Genomic DNA, 16,008 nt, shown 5'->3' on the forward strand with positions numbered 1-16,008 from the left:
CCACCAGAGAAGTACATCTGCATTGTGAAACTACACGTATGGATTACGTACTTTAAGGCGTCGCTGTAGGTCACGAGAGAGCGAAGGATAACCTTTCAGAGTCTGCAGAAATAGTGCTGGAGAGCTTCACAGGGCCAGGAAGGACAAACCTGGTGTAGAGTTAATGTCTTCTGAACATGCTCCTTGGGGTAAACTGTTCCCTAAAGTGTCTTGGGAGAAGAGGCAGCGGAGACATAAGATGTGAGAGGGTCAATGAAGTGGGCAAACAGTTCATAATGTGTCTGATCAGCAGAGTGGTGCTGGCTGGTGGATTGCCCCCCAGGACTATTTTAGTTAGATGTATCCCGTGAGGGCTAGGGCTGAAAGTACCACCATTTAAACTTCCAGTTACCTGGGGTTTGGATCATTATATGTAGTGCAAAGACAGTTTGCAAACTGAACTTTAAAATAAATACCTTCTCAGAAGGTTTCTCTGGTAAACTTTTTTTTTTAAAGAAAAGTAAAACTTTAGGTGGATTTTGGTTTTGAAAAATAGCTTCACTGAAATAAAGTGTGCTCATTTTCTTAGTGTTTCTATCCTCAGAATAAAATATTTAAAATGTGAGATTCTTAGCATATGGCTAGAAACTGATAATTATTTAAACCAGCTGCCTAGTTGCAATATGTAGCAATATTTATCACTATGATTCACTAGCACATCAGAAAAAAAAAAAAGACAAGTGAAAATGCTGTGAATAAATAAAATGTGAGAAATACTTAATCATAGTGGGTGCATGGTGGTGATTTGTTTTAAAAATCCAAACTATATTTAATCTTTTATTAAAATAAATGACTCAGTTTCTGTTACATCTGAGAGTTATAATTATGTTATAAGCTATCCAAAATCAAATACATGAATAACACCTTTTTCCATGTATTTATCCACCAAACTGTTGCATCTGTAAGTACAAGAAAAGGATGCTCTTCCTGTCTCTGTTTTCCTGCAAAATTTCTGCAGGTCTCTAATTCAAAACATCTCCCTGTAAGCAGGTGACTGTATTCAAGGGAAAAGAGATACCGAACTATTTCAGCCATACTTCATACATTTCATGTCCATTCTGTTACTTTTCTGAAGAAGTAATATACAAAATTATTCAGTGTAATTTCAGCATCAAGAGTAAGAGCCACAATTTGACCAGGCATTGATTACCTGAAAAGATTTTTCATCACCTGTAGTTAAGCCTCATTTCTGAGTTAGTATATTGAACATTGTAATCAAAACTTTCCTCCCTTCTAGCCTCATTCCCACAGCAAATGTCCCCAGAAGGGAAGAATGTTATGAATTGCATCAAAAGTTTCACAAGTGATTAATTGCTATACGAAAATAATGTGACTTAAGTTTGCCAGTGAAGTTGTTCATTGTATTCACAGAATCGGTCTTCAGTACAAACCAAATCCTCCTTGATAACAGCCCATTGCAAGTTCTTGGACATCACTAAAGCTAATTAAAAACAGGTGGATTCTTCCCATGTAGCGTACCAACCAGCTGAATGAAATGTAGGTAACTTGTATTAATTGTTAGAGAAGATTTCTTTTTCCCCACGGACCTTATTGGAATGTTAGGATTCTCTAAAGCTGTGATTCTGAACCAAAGAAGAATCGTATTTTAACTATAATACCCATATTACTTTGTTCATAAAACCTGAATTTTAGTTGGCACTGTAGAGGAGAGAAGGCCTTGAAGGAAACTTAACTTTTGAAACCTGATCTCTGTGTGAAAGTCTCTGTGAAAGTCTGGTATAAACATTTGAAGGGTTTCATTTAGAAACTCATATTTACGTAGTTAAGTTCTATAATTTTTATTTTTTTTTTAATTTTGTGGTGTCTGTTTTATTTTTCAGGTCTCAGTTTATCTTTCAGAAAAATAAAAGCAAATGACTAAATGAGATAGCAGTATTGCAGAATATGATCTGTTTACTGAGTGTTCCATTTATGAACTAAATGTTCTGCTTAATCTTGTGATTTATTATTGGTTAGATAGTTCTCTTTAATTCCTAGGAGTTTGTTTTATGTGGATTAATGATACTGGTTTCAGACTACACGCTTAGGGCCGTACAGAAGGAGATCCAGAGGTAGAGAGTAGGAGACCCGTGTGCTGCTGACTTGTGCTGCGTTTTCATGGAGTTGCCAACAAAGTTGAGATTGCCCTCTTTTTCTGGGCAGAATGAATAGAAGGCTGGAAAAACAAATTGGCACCATGAAAATTTTTCAAAGACAGAACCACTTGTACCTAAGCCAGATGAGAGCTCTGAAGTGCATGTATCTTGCTATGCAGAACAGTCCAAATATAATATTTATATCTACTGTCATTGTAATAGACCTCAAAGATGGTCTCTCTGTTACACAGCATATAACCAAATGACCCAATATGAAGTGGAATTTATGATGTTAGTCTTTCCAAGCCCAGCCAATTTTCATTTTGGGACTTCATTTTTTTTTGACTGACATAAGTTCTGTGCAGCCTCAGAGGAGAAGGTGAATAAAAGAACAGAATAAAATAATAGAACATTTCATGCATTTACATTTTTCTAGTTTAGATATTCAGAATTTTAAAACAATTTTCCAACTTAGTCACTCTGTAGGCACCTAAAAAGTTCAGAAAATCGGACAAACAAGACAAATTGAAACAGTTTGCGGTCTTTCATCATGTCACTGCTGAAATATATTGCTAAGTTGGTAGTGAAGAGTTGGTAGATCAGAGAAATATTTAATGTCATACATACGATTTTTAATCTGACAAGTAGAAGGAAAATCTTGTCAGAAGTGGAATTTCTTAGTTGATAGCAACAGACTATGAGTATATTGGAGCATATTTAATTTTTGTCATAAACATAGGCTTTCAGTAACAACATAGTATAGTAACATACAGGTCAGATCTGAGCTGCTCTGTTGTCCATGTTCTCTGACAGTGGGCCATCAAATCACATCAAAATATATTTACACATGTCCTGGTTTTGGCTGGGGTAGAGTTAATTTCCTTCCTAGTAGCTGGTACAGTGCTGTGTTTTGGATTTAGGTTGAGAATAATGTTGATAACACACCAATGTTTTAGTTGTTGCTAAGTGGTGCTTACACTAGTCGAGGACGTTTCAGCTTATGCCCTGCCAGCGAGAAGCTGGGAGGGGGCACAGCCAGGACAGCTGACCCCAACTGGCCAAAGGGACATTCCATACCATGGGACGTCATGCTCAGTACATAAACTGGGGGGAGTTGGCTGGGGGTCGGTGACCACTGCTCGGGGCCTGGCTGGGCATCGGTCAGTGAGTGGTGAGTAATTGCATTGTGCATCACTTATTTTGTATATTCTTTTATCATTATCATTATTATTATTATTATTATTATTTTCCCTTCTTTTTCTGTCCTATTAAACCGTCTTCATCTGAAGCCACGAATTTTACTTTTTTTTCCCCCGATTCTCTCCCCCATCCCACTGTGGGGGGGAGTGAGCGAATGGCTGTGTGGTGTTTAGCTGCCTGCCGGGTTAAACTGCAACAATATGTTTATTGATGAATTTTAGAAATAACTTGCAAAAATCTCCAAAGCTTACTAACATCACAATATTTAAAATTTCCTACATCAATAATTATTTCCTGTTTCACTATGGGTCAGTGTTATGTGTTGTCTTTTGCACCTAGGCTTGAGATTTTATGTAATAGGTGTATGCTGGGGCAAAGCACTTACTGTTCGTATACAATGGGAAATGCTAAGAGCGAGGCAAGTCAAGACAGTCTTGTGCAACATATTGTTTCAAAACTTTACAAAAGTAAAAAGTTGATTCATGAAGTCTCAAGTTTGCTAGTTAAGAGCATAAAATTTCTTCTGAAAATTTTTGTTTTATTTCTATCTTTATTGCAAGCTATGTCTCTTATTTTGAAATGTAATTTTGTGCACTAGAGAAGTATAATTTATTGTAAATGTTACATTAAAAGACTCATTTCTCAAGCAGTTGGAGTTAGATTTTTTCAGAGACAAACGTTTCTTCTGTGCATTGCATAGTCATTAGATCCATTTAAAAAAAAAGATTTCTTGAGCTTCTAAAACAAATTGCATTTCTTTAATGTGTTGTAAGGTTTTTAAGTGGTAACATCTTCAGAATGAGTGCATGTTCATATTGTATTGCTTCTGAAAAAGCTGGGAAAATATAGCAATGAAAAATCACTGAACTAGAAAGAGCCACTTGTGACATCAACAGAAGTTTAACAAGAAGAGCCAGAATAGACAACTGTTTCAATGGCTTGCATGCAGGGCCAGTTTGTATGTGTACTTGGTGGTGGTGGTACTTGATGGGCCAGACATAGCTTAATTACTGAATTTCTACTATGCAGAGGTTGCAACAGGAAAACATTTTTGGACTAGTCTGTTTTTGTGGTAAAGGGGCGGTTTTTTGTTCGTCTCTCCTACAGAAAATTAAATACTTTCTCTGTATTTATCAGCCATTGATGATACCATTCTTCATCCCTGCTATAGCAGCCACTGCAAAGTGACTGTGTTGTCCTCTAATCTAGTGGAACAGTTTTTAACATGTCCCTTGCTTCATCAGCCTTTTTGCTGACTGGGAAGCCCAACAAGTACCTTTGCCAGTGGCGGTTTAGAATCTACTAGTGAAGTGTGGGCATTTATCATTGTTATAATTTTCAAGTTGAAGCCAAAATTCCTTTGTTGATGTATTTCTTGCATGTGCTTTTATTTAATAAAGAAGAAACTATGCACTTCAGGAAACGGTAATCCTTATTTACTGCTATGATGGGAAAATGCAAATGAAGCAGAGAATTTTGTGATTAGTATTTTACAGAGCAGTCGTTTACTATAATTACATGTTTTTAATCAGTGGAATTATCATGTTCTATTAACCAGATTCTTCCCTGACTTCTTGTAGGATTCTGAGTAACAACAAGATCTTATGGTTGAAGAATGGCTCTTTCTTCGGACTGAGATCCCTGGAGAGATTGTGAGTAACCGATCAGCCTCGTTCCACCTTCAATTAAAAAGTCTTTGTATTTTAAATGTAAAAACAAACATCAGATAATGAAGTTGAGATGTTCTGAACTGTATTGCAGAGTAGAGCTTGTAGGCAGTCATCAAGTTAAGAAACAGCATAAAAATGAGTGAATGGGGACAGACGTGGAAAACACAGGAAAGCACTGCCATCAATTTGGAACTAAAATAAACACCTAGGCAAAGACTTGTACTACACTATGTACACTATCACAGTGAAGACTGGTATATGTAATGGTAACACTAATGTACCTGACATATAGTCTGGGTTATTTAACTCATTGGTCTCCAATACTTCCATTTTAATTCTATTCTAATTTTAATTCTATTTTATATTTTAATTATATTCTAAAGAAATTGGACATCATTTATCACTGGAGCAGATGATGACATCGATAAAGCTCCATGACTGTGTATTTCTCATCAATATTTGGAGGAGGGAAGAGGAGCGAGGTTTCCATATGATCTGCTCAGGAGCCACTAATGAGTTAGGAAGAAAACATTCTGAAACTTCAATGGAATAAATGAGCAGTTAACAGCTATACTGCAGTAACGCTGCTTTCTGTATATATAAGTCACTCATTTGAGAATAATCACGTGAGCAAGTCTAAAAGGCTATTTTTTTATATCTATGGGAAACAAACTTTGCCAGTGCATCTAAAATGAGTAATTATATCATGCCTATTTTAAAACATCTCCTGCAGCTTAAGCTAAATTATTTTTATATTGCTTTGTAAGAATACATTCATTATGTAGAGCTGTTGACTTAAAGTAGTTGCTACATTCATGAATGCACGAATGTATTCTATGTTGTATGAATGTTTCCATATGCAAAAAATTGACATATTAAAATCAACTTTAGCTAATATTTTACTATGTATGTGTGTGACGTGCATGCTGTTTTATGGTTGTGTAATAAGGTGGGTAAGTATATGATACTGAGATATTTGAATATTCTAACTGCAATTTAAAAATAAACAATGAATTTCAAGGTCTGGATCAATCCCTTAAGCACCTTGAAGGGTTAGGATAAAGCTAACTGTCTGAACAGTTATGTAAAGGAATACTAAATTTTCTCTGCGTATAGTTATGAATTTAACAAATACTTCTTTAATATTGGCAATATTAAATGGTATAGAATGAAGAGTTGTTGGGTATTATTTACTAACTGGTTTAAACTTAGGTGTAACAATGATATGAGGTTTATAAAGAAGTTTACAAATATTTTAGACAAAACAATTTAGGGGATAGGATTACAAATTTATTGCAAGAAAGTAAATTAGTAAATTAAATTCTAATGTACTGCAAGTAAAGCATTAGTGTTCAGAAACAGAGGAAAACATTTCCTCTGGTGGTTTTTTTTTAGGTTTAATTTACATTAGGGAACGATACTGAGCATGTACTTTTAAAAACTTTATTAGTTATCTCATTAGAGAAATACTTCAACCTGAAGAGACATTGCAAACAGTATTGAGAACGGTGTGTAGCCTCAAGTATCATCACCATCTAAACCTTCTTAATTTTATTGTATTGATTTTTCACAACATTACAGATAAAATCAATGAGTATCATCTCCTCTGTATATGATGCTATTTAGCCACGATGTTAGTACAAAATCCGTAAGAGGCCCTTGAAGCAAAGACTAGAATTCAGGTGGTGGCATTCTCATCAGATTCGGATGCTCTGTCTCTTGTTCTCTGGCCCCATCCACTTCTTATCAATATCTGCAAAGGCCCAGTTTTAGCTGGCGGGGTAGGAACAGCTGGAATAGTCTACTCAGAGGTGGAAGCAGTGGGTGTGAACGAACTACATCTGGATGAGCACTCCTAACCCTTGGACAAAACCTTGAAGGGTTTCCCCAGCTTTGCCTTTTCCACACAAGCCAATTCAGAGCCGTACTTCAGATGCTTAAAATGGAGAACTATGACAGCAACTGCTGTTGATGTTGACGGCTCATCAAAATGGACCAGAAAGAATTTTTATTCCTTGCCTGAAAGGGGAGGTAGAGAATGTTATGAAGTACAGTAGCAGGAAAATCCAGCTTCCTTTAAGATAATGTTAAGTTTAGAAGATCAGGTGCTTAGAAACACGGGTGTGCTGGAGTTAAGGATTACTCATTTAATTTGGCTTTGCACTCCTTGTGGTCATGCAGCACGAAAAATTTAGTAATGTGAATGCCATAGAGACAAGAATCATGCCTGTCTGTAATTCTTTTGTGGTTACCATGAGATCATGAGCCAGAAGAGTGTTAGCTTATGTGGAAAATGAAATCATTCAGTGTCAAACTTGAAAACTTTAGAGGGGAAGTGAAATTTCAGGTGGAAGTGAGTGACATGTATATTCTGGCTCTTTCCTATCCTGGAGTGCTCAAAACCACTTTTTGAGCAGAGAACGGTTTGAAGCCCTACTCCAATAAGCTAGTGACAACTTTCCCCTTACTATTTTGTTTTTCAATGCATGTCACAACAGGAATTGGATTACAGCAGTGTCAGTCCTCCCAAGTTCTGGTGATTTCTCAACAGTGTGTTACAGAAGTGAGAGACCTCACTGAGCAGTTGCCTCAAACTAGGACTCCTCATTTTATGCAACTTTAATCAAGCAAACCGAGAAACTTAAGTTGTTAGCCCCTTAACTGTCCATTCTAAGAGTAAGACAGAATCGATTTCTCTAAAGCTAAGACTATTGTAGAATTCTTATATTGTGCATGAAATGCAATTTTTTCAAAATATAGTTGGACCTGGTTTGTATTTGTTTCTGCAGACTTCTCAGAAAATTGCATTTTTTTTTTTCAACCTTAGCATGAATATTACAAGGTTTCTATTTCAGATAGTCTAAATTGTCTTATTGCTGTAAAAAGAAATCTTATATTAGGTTTTCAGGGGATACCGCCAGCCAGTATAGTTGGGCCTGGTCTGTATTTGTTTCTGCAGAAACAAAAATGACTTCTCAGAAAATTGCATTTTTTTTTCAACCTTAGCATGAATATTACAAGGTTTCTATTTCAGATAGTCTAAATTGTCTTATTGCTGTAAAAAGAAATCTTATATTAGGTTTTCAGGGGATACCGCCAGCCAGCCAGCAAAAAACATGTTTGGGGATACAGTTATTTCCCTTTTAGTAATAGAAAGATAATCCTATATTTACTAATACTTCATTAATATTAAAAATGAAAAACTTAATAATGTCTGTAATAAAAACTGTGTAAGTAATAATGATCAAAATACATTTATGAAATATTAGTATTTTTACTGGGCAGTTTGTAAAAATGCTTTGACAAACACCATCTCACAAAAGGTGCTTTTTCTGTATTTTGTATGTGTGTGAACAGTGACTCACAAGTGACCTGTAGAGATGGCACTCTCTCTGCACTTAGTTTGAGTTTTCTGAAACTAAGAATTACTGCCTTGTGCTGGTTTGGAAAGGTTGACTCACAAATGTCTTACGGCATCTGGATCACAATGCACCTCTGTGCCATGGGGCTTTGTAGTACTAACAAGAGGCATTAAGAAGTGAATATCATTCCTTAAGTACCACGTGAAAATAAAAACTTTCTGTAAACTGAGGTTTTGTACAGTGCTCAGTTATATTGGCCTTGACTACTCCCTTGATTTGGGTGAAAATCAGAAGCATAGGTAAGAAACTAAATAAACTTTTTTGAAGCAAGTGTGGTAATGAAACTGTTTGTTAAAATATGAAGAGCTTTATGGAATTTAATCGGGAGAGATCTACAGACCATAAATTCTACAGATGAGAGTAAGCACCTTGAACCCGTTCCTGTGATACACCCTGTGGAGATGGCTTCATATTCAGGAGGCTGAGAGTTCAGTTTAGGTTTGAAGCTTGGAGCAAAGACTTGACACCTTGTAATGGTTTCAGTTCCAGTGCCTTCCCTGTCTGTAGTCAGTGTCGTATGTTCTTGGGAGATGCGTTGATCTGAGCAGGACAGCATCGGTTATCGCAGACATTTAAATAAGTTTTTCATATGCTCTGGGTACCATAAAAGAAAGGCAAAGTGGGTTTTCACAGCCATGAAACAGTGAGACAGTCCTTTCAAGTAAGTTTCAGCAATCCGGAAGCTCTCATTTAGTTAAATGGTGATTTTGAGGACCTGAACAACTGAAAAATTAAGAGTCTGTGTAATTTGACGGTATAATTATTCCATAAATTAGAACAATATGTTAAATAGAAAAATCTATTTAATATTTATTTAACAGTTTGAGTTTTTAAGTATTATTATTTATTTATTTATTTTTAACTTATGGGCAGTGGGGTTAACCATTGCTATTACCCAAGGAATCATAGGCAGTATATGGTATGGACCCTGCTCCAAAGACATCGCAGTCTCTGAACAGTTTGTGGCAAAGTAATATTGTTAGTAACAGTTGTGGCAAGTCTTTTTATGCTTGAGAATATTTGGCCTCTAAATATCTCTTCTGGAAAAAGCCATAGTCCACATGATGCTTCTGGGGAGAAGGACTGAGGTTGCTGGGTCAGCTGTGCTGGACCCGAAGTCAAGATCTGGACTAGGAAACTAAATCGTATTCCCTCATCCTGATGTCAGCTGGCACAAAAGAGTATGTATCTGAGCTATTATCCACACTCCTCATTTTCTTGCCCTCCACAACAACCACTGCATCACAATTGCCCGGATAGCCCCAGTCCTGCACTAACTCCCCATGTTACCTCTAGCTGGGGCAATCTGTCATGGCTTCTTCTCCGCTGTGGGCTTCCTGGTGCTTAATGGAGCTGGTCTGGTACTTGTGCATTTTCTGAAGTGGGTGTATGAAGTCTCTCCCTGTCTGTTTCATAACCAAATGTACTTCTTCGTGAAGTTTACAGGAGCATAATTACCTCTGCTGCTCCTTTGTCCCCTGTGGCTGAAATGCTTTAACAGGTTCAGAAGCTTTTTGAAGGGAACCAGCAAATAAAAATAAAGAAACGTATACAAACAGACCATGACTGCATAAGCAGTGTTTCCTTGCGAAATCAGGATGAAAGATCACTAAGCAAGATGACACATATTTTTCACAGTTGACCCAGAAGAAAAGCATGCCAGGCACTAATACTTCAACAGTGACTGTTTTACAGAAACTTGCTGTTACATTTTCCCAATATTCCTAGACATGTTTCTAGACAAAGAAAAATAACACTGAAGTATTTGTAAGAATTTTGCATTGAATTTATTTTTTGTTTTAAGGTTATTTTTTTAGCTGTCGAGTGTGTGTACACTCGATTGTGTGTACTTAATATTGTGTTGCTGATCGTAAAGTTACCAACTGTGTGGCAGTGCTATGCAGTCACATGTTGTCCTCGGTTATTATTAGGTAAGACTGCATAAAACCTACTTTCAGTAGGTTTCAGTATGACATTCTGCAACTATATATTGTGCTGTGCAATTGAAGTAATAACACATTAACTTGAGGGAATGAAAGGGCAAGAAAGGCAAGCAAAACAAATTAGACCGTAGAAAAAAAAGTCATTAAAAAGTTGGTATAAAAATATGGTATTTAGATGTTCTTTAGCAAAACTCAAGTGATGAAAGGGTAAAATATAAAGGTTTTACATTTCATATACTGATGTGCTTCTTTAAACATGCAATTTATGTTCTATAAATTACTGTCCACTTCATTTCTTTTCCAGCCTGTACTTTTGAAATGTGCGTGTGTGTGCACACACACACACACACGAAGAAACAGAGATGTTCCTCCTAGGCACTGTGAAGGATTGGACATATGCTTAAATAAATTGTTAAACAATTTTATTTTTAACACATATGTATGAAATCTTTAAAGTTAGAAACTTCATAAATTAAATTTAGAATTGCTTGTTCTTTTTTTGATTGTTTTAAAAATAGAAAAATACTAATTATTATAAACTAATACTATTTCAGACTCCAATTGTACAACTTTTTTTTTTTCTGAAGAGCTTGCAACTAAGGAGTGTGTGCCTAACTTCATGCAAGTACTTTTAACAGAAAATAGATTAATAATCTTGGAGACCTCAAATGACCAGATTAATTAATCTCAAATGCCACATAGCCATGTTTAGAGAAATGCTGTGATGTAACTTAGGGAAAGGGCAGTTTTAAAATCTGTTTCTTAGAGCTGTCTGTTGTGTAAGCAGTCATGGCATGATTGAAACGGTTCGGTTTTATCTATTTTTTTTATTTGGAGAAATATGGAGGAAGGAAAATCAGTACAGGTTCCTTACAAGCATCTAAAGTTTTCTTGCCGCTTTGTCTTGTATTTCAAATCCCACATGGATTTAGTAAATTCTCTACATCTAGTTGATAATGATAACAAATGAGTTCTTTGCTTTATTTTGCCTTAAATATTCTCAAAGAACAAAAATACAAATGCTCCAACCATTATTTTTCCTTGTCTAGTAATATGTCTAGGAGTCCTGGGGAAATCTAGGCGTTTTTCCTGTTAATTTTCTTACTGTGTTGGCTTGTTGTAATTGTTTACAAAAAACCTCATTATGCTGCATTACTATTTGAAGTGGTTGAGCATATTCCAGTAGGTGGGGAAGGATGGGAATAGCCACGGGGAATGATTTTTCTCCTGGAGCGAGACTATCTGTACTTTGTGCACATACTCTAAACTAGACTGAAAACAATTCATATTCCTCTTGGCGCTCATTGAACTTTGAGTTACCCTTTTGGTTTCAATGTCAGATTAAGAGATTGTCTTTCTAATTAAAATGATGCTAGTGTTTGTGTGAAGCAAGATAGTTCCCTTTGTCACTTCTAGAAGCAGCTAATATACCTGGAATTTTTTTAATCAATGTTAAGTATGGTTGCCTGCAATATATTCAGTACTAAGGCAATTATAAACATTGCACTCAAAAAGGAAAGCTCTGAAAATTCACGAATTACTGAAGTTAAGGTAATTGTTCTTCCAGAGAGACATCTATTGTCTAAACAGAGGCATCTGCTTAATATCTTCATCAATGACATAGACAGTGGAATCGAGTGCACCCTCAGCAAGTTTGCAGATGACACCAAGCTGAGTGGTACGGTAGACACACCGGAGGGACGGGATGCCATCCAGAGGGACCTGGACAAGCTCGAGAAGTGGGCCTGTGTGAACATCATGAGGTTCAACAAGGCCAAGTGCAGGGTCCTGCACCTGGGTCGGGGTATCAGTACAGGCTGGGGGATGAAGGGATTGAGAGCAGCCCTGCCAAGAAGGCCTTGGGGGTACTGGTGGATGAAAAGCTGGACATGAGCCAGCAAGGTGCGCTCGCAGCCCAGAAGGCCAACCGTATCCTGGGCTGCATCCAAAGAAGCGTGGCCAGCAGGTCGAGGGAGGTGATTCTGCCCCTTTGCTCTGCTCTGGTGAGACCCCACCTGGAGTACTGAGTCCAGCTCTGGAGCTCTCAGCCTAAGAAAGACACGGACCTGTTGGAGCACGTCCAGAGGAGGGCCATGAAAATGATCAGGAGGATGGAACACCTCTCCTATGAGGAAAGGCTGAGAGAGTTGGGGTTGTTCAGCCTGGGGAGGAGAAGGCTTCGGGGAGACCTTCTTGCAGCCTATCAGTACTTAAAGGGGGCTTATAAGAAAGATGGGAACAAACTTTTTAGTAGGGCCTGTTCCGATAGGACGACATTGCAATTTAGGCTAGATACAAGGAAGGAATTTTTTATGCTGAGGGTGGTGAAGCACTGGCCCAGGTTGCCCAGAGAGGTGGTGGATGCCCCATGCCTGGAAACATTCAAGGTCAGGTTGGACGGGGCTCTGAGCAACCTGATGTAGTTGAAGATGTCCCTGCTCATTGCAGGGGGGGGGGTTGGACTAGATGACCTTCAAAGGTCCCTTCCAACCCAAACTATTCTATGATTCTATTGCAAATAACAGCTTTGAAGGGTTAGAGATACTCAAGAAATAAAGATCTTTACAAGTACAGGAGAGGAAAAAAAAGCTATGAACATATGTCAAGCAGCAGACAGATCAGAAAGAGGGAAGAAAATAATTACCCAGATAATAATTATTTATCACTTAAAATTAGAATAGCTTTTTGTGAAATGAATTTTTTTTCAGGCTCACCCTGCAGCATGGAGAGAACCAATTTCTACCAAGAAAATGAGTGGTAAGCTAGTAAATTGGACTGTATTTTTCAGAGCTTAATACACACAGCTGCTTAGCCATCTCATTTTTTCATTGATCATGAATGCCATGGTCAGCCACTGAAAGATATTTTTGTCTGGGCTTGCACTATATCCCTGGGTTAGGACCCGATTCCTTACCCATACTGGGGCTCCTTCCCACATCTGCCGCCGCCAGTCTTCCTTTGTGGCGGTAACAGCCCAGATGCTCTGGGATCTTGCCTCCATTTGGTGCTTGGTCCTCTGCCATTATGATAATTTTGGTCATGTTACTCAATAACGCCAATGTCACGTTTATTCTGATACAGACAGAATATAGACACATCCACTTAAATGAATGTGTTCTTTAAATATCTAACTTCATCTGTCAATGAAGTTTGTTACCATTAAAGGAATTATTGCTAAATAATTAAATGCATGTCAGAAAAAAGTATTTTTTCCATAAAATCAATTTAGTTCCATAAAATCCAATTTCTATAAAATCATTTTAATATCTTACAATTTTAATGGCATGGATTGGTGAGATTGGTATGAGTCTGATATCAGACTGAAAGGAGATACAAAAATGACCCTTGTAGCACCATAATATCTTCAGTTCCTCACTTGGAAGATTTTTTTTTAGCATCAAATAGGAATTCCTCATTAACATTTAAAACATTTGAATTATATCTTGTAAATCATGCAAAAATACAAATTTATTTATGTATTTTTTACAAACAAAATGTAATGTTGTAATGAGAAGTTTCCTCTACCACCTTACTTAGCTAAAATTATCTTATTCATAGTGGATAAATTTCCAACTGAGTGTTTAAGTTGGACAATTTTATTGCTTGACATTATTTATTTATTGACAGTTTTCTTTTGTCATCATCTGATCCTGGAAGATGCTACATTTTAGGCATTGCATTGAATTAAAAATACAGCTTTTTAGCTACTACGTCTTTTACTTAAAGGTAATTAATCCTTCTTAATCATAAAGGTATTTGTGTAAATAGGGAATTTTATGCATGCTGTAGCAAATGCATAACAGTCAGGTAATATAATACTTACATACTGATGTTAAACAACAGTCTTTTGAAAGAAGAGGCTTTTATTTGAGGTGAATGATTGGAAAACAGGGACTCTCTTCTTTTAAATTTTGCCGTAAATTTTCATTCAAGTTTTGTCACATCACTTGATCTCTCTCTAGCTCTCTGTGTTTTTCATCTGCGAAATAGTATTGCTTGCCTAATATCTCCAAATCTAGTAATACTGGAGGATCTCAATGCAACTTGAGAGAAAAGACATTGTAAGAAAAAGTACGACGATGATTATGTAATACCAATTATTTTGCATTTCTACCTTATATAGATTGAGTAATTTATTTATTTTTGATGCATTCCTTCTAGACTGACTGGGAAGCAGTCTTAATGGACACAAATACATGAGTGCAGATAGAGGATACTGATGCTCAGTTGACGTATTTTGTGCAGCTCCATGCGTCACAAAAATTCAGTTCTTAGCTAAGTTTAGTACATAAACCTCACTTTTTTGTAAGCAGGTTTGGTAGCAGAAAATTGTCCTGTATCAGAAAAATTTTTAGCTTTGACTACAACAACTGAAGTAACTCCCACTAAATCTCATGGAGCCAGTCGGAGCATGGTGCGTCTTAGTGACAAGACCAAGGCAGTGCTGGCACATCTCTATACCAGAGGGGACTCTGACGAATGCTAGCAGGGCTGCAGGGGATGTGGCTGAGGTCATCCTCTTGTTGTCTTCTTGACAGGCTTTTTAGGCTCAGTTTTAGTCCAGACATAAATTTGGTCTATTCTTCCGGTAATATAATCTGCTGTAATCAAGTATCACAGGGAAAAATACAAATAAGATGGATCCATATATAGAACACTTGTATTCACAGACTGCCATTAAAAATTGATAGAATCCTGCTAGAAAATAGGTCTACTTGTAAAAATTTATATTATTCTTTTCTTTTTTTTTAATGGATGGAAGTCAGCTGTAGCTGTCCTATTGAATGTATTATTTTTTTTCTGTGAACAATATTAAATTAGAAATATGCCAAGCAAGAGTTAATGTAGTGAACCAAATCCTGACCCAGCACTAGGAATTTGAGTTTGCAGAATTGATACTCCCCTTCTGCTAGTACTGTCATCGCAACCAATATATGCATGTGTATTTTCTGGGTTCAGTGTTGTAAGTATAAAATGAGAGAGATCCATGGATGCCCTGACTACTGTAGCTTGATGAAAATACCTGCCTGGTTACATAAGCAGCAAGGGGCAACAGCAGACCTGAAGGATCCTTTCAAAACATTATGGAACAGAAAACTGGACTTGGAAAAACTGCTGTTGATCCTCATGTAGAAGTAAAAGAGTGCAGGCTGAAATGCGTTTCAAAGTAAATATTATTGGCTGCAGGCAGTATTTTAATGAATTGCACAGAAGAAGGGTATCTAATTTGTAGTAGTTGCTTAGAAATTTTGAGAAACCAGAGGAGAAACAGAGGCAGGATCAATGTCACAAGTCAAACTGGGCAAACTTAATTGAAAATGACCTTTTCATTTTAATTCTGCGGTCCTTTATGGATCTCTTCATTACATCCTATGACTAACAATAAGTTACTCATTTAGTAATTCAAAATCCGAGTATGTGCATTTTTTTGAACACCCCCACCTTCAAAAAAAACCCCAACCCACAAATGAGCAACCAAAAAACCTTCCCAATCTCTCAAAACTCCAGGAACTATTATGTCCTAGTGTGCGGTACCAGAGAGAGATTTAGCATTATATCAGGAATTATAAAACTATTGTTATTCTTAGTATGACTATCAGAAACAAAAGAGTTAGAAGTGGAAAGGAAAATTACATTA

General features: G+C 36.9%; 1 protein-coding gene across 1 annotated transcript in view; it reads left to right on the forward strand.

Annotated features, from left to right (window-relative positions):
- Window positions 1–4,921: 4,921 nt before the first annotated feature.
- Window positions 4,922–16,008, forward strand: part of LOC103916287 (probable G-protein coupled receptor 125) — a 245,912-nt gene continuing 234,825 nt past the window's right edge. Inside the window, exon 1 of the mRNA XM_009323256.1 lies at window positions 4,922–4,987. The gene's annotated coding sequence lies outside the window, so the exon portion shown is untranslated. The remainder of the gene's footprint in view (window positions 4,988–16,008) is intronic.

This window comes from Pygoscelis adeliae, unplaced genomic scaffold (genome assembly GCF_000699105.1).
Source record: "Pygoscelis adeliae isolate BGI_AS28 unplaced genomic scaffold, ASM69910v1 Scaffold294, whole genome shotgun sequence".
Classification (NCBI taxonomy): domain Eukaryota; kingdom Metazoa; phylum Chordata; class Aves; order Sphenisciformes; family Spheniscidae; genus Pygoscelis; species Pygoscelis adeliae.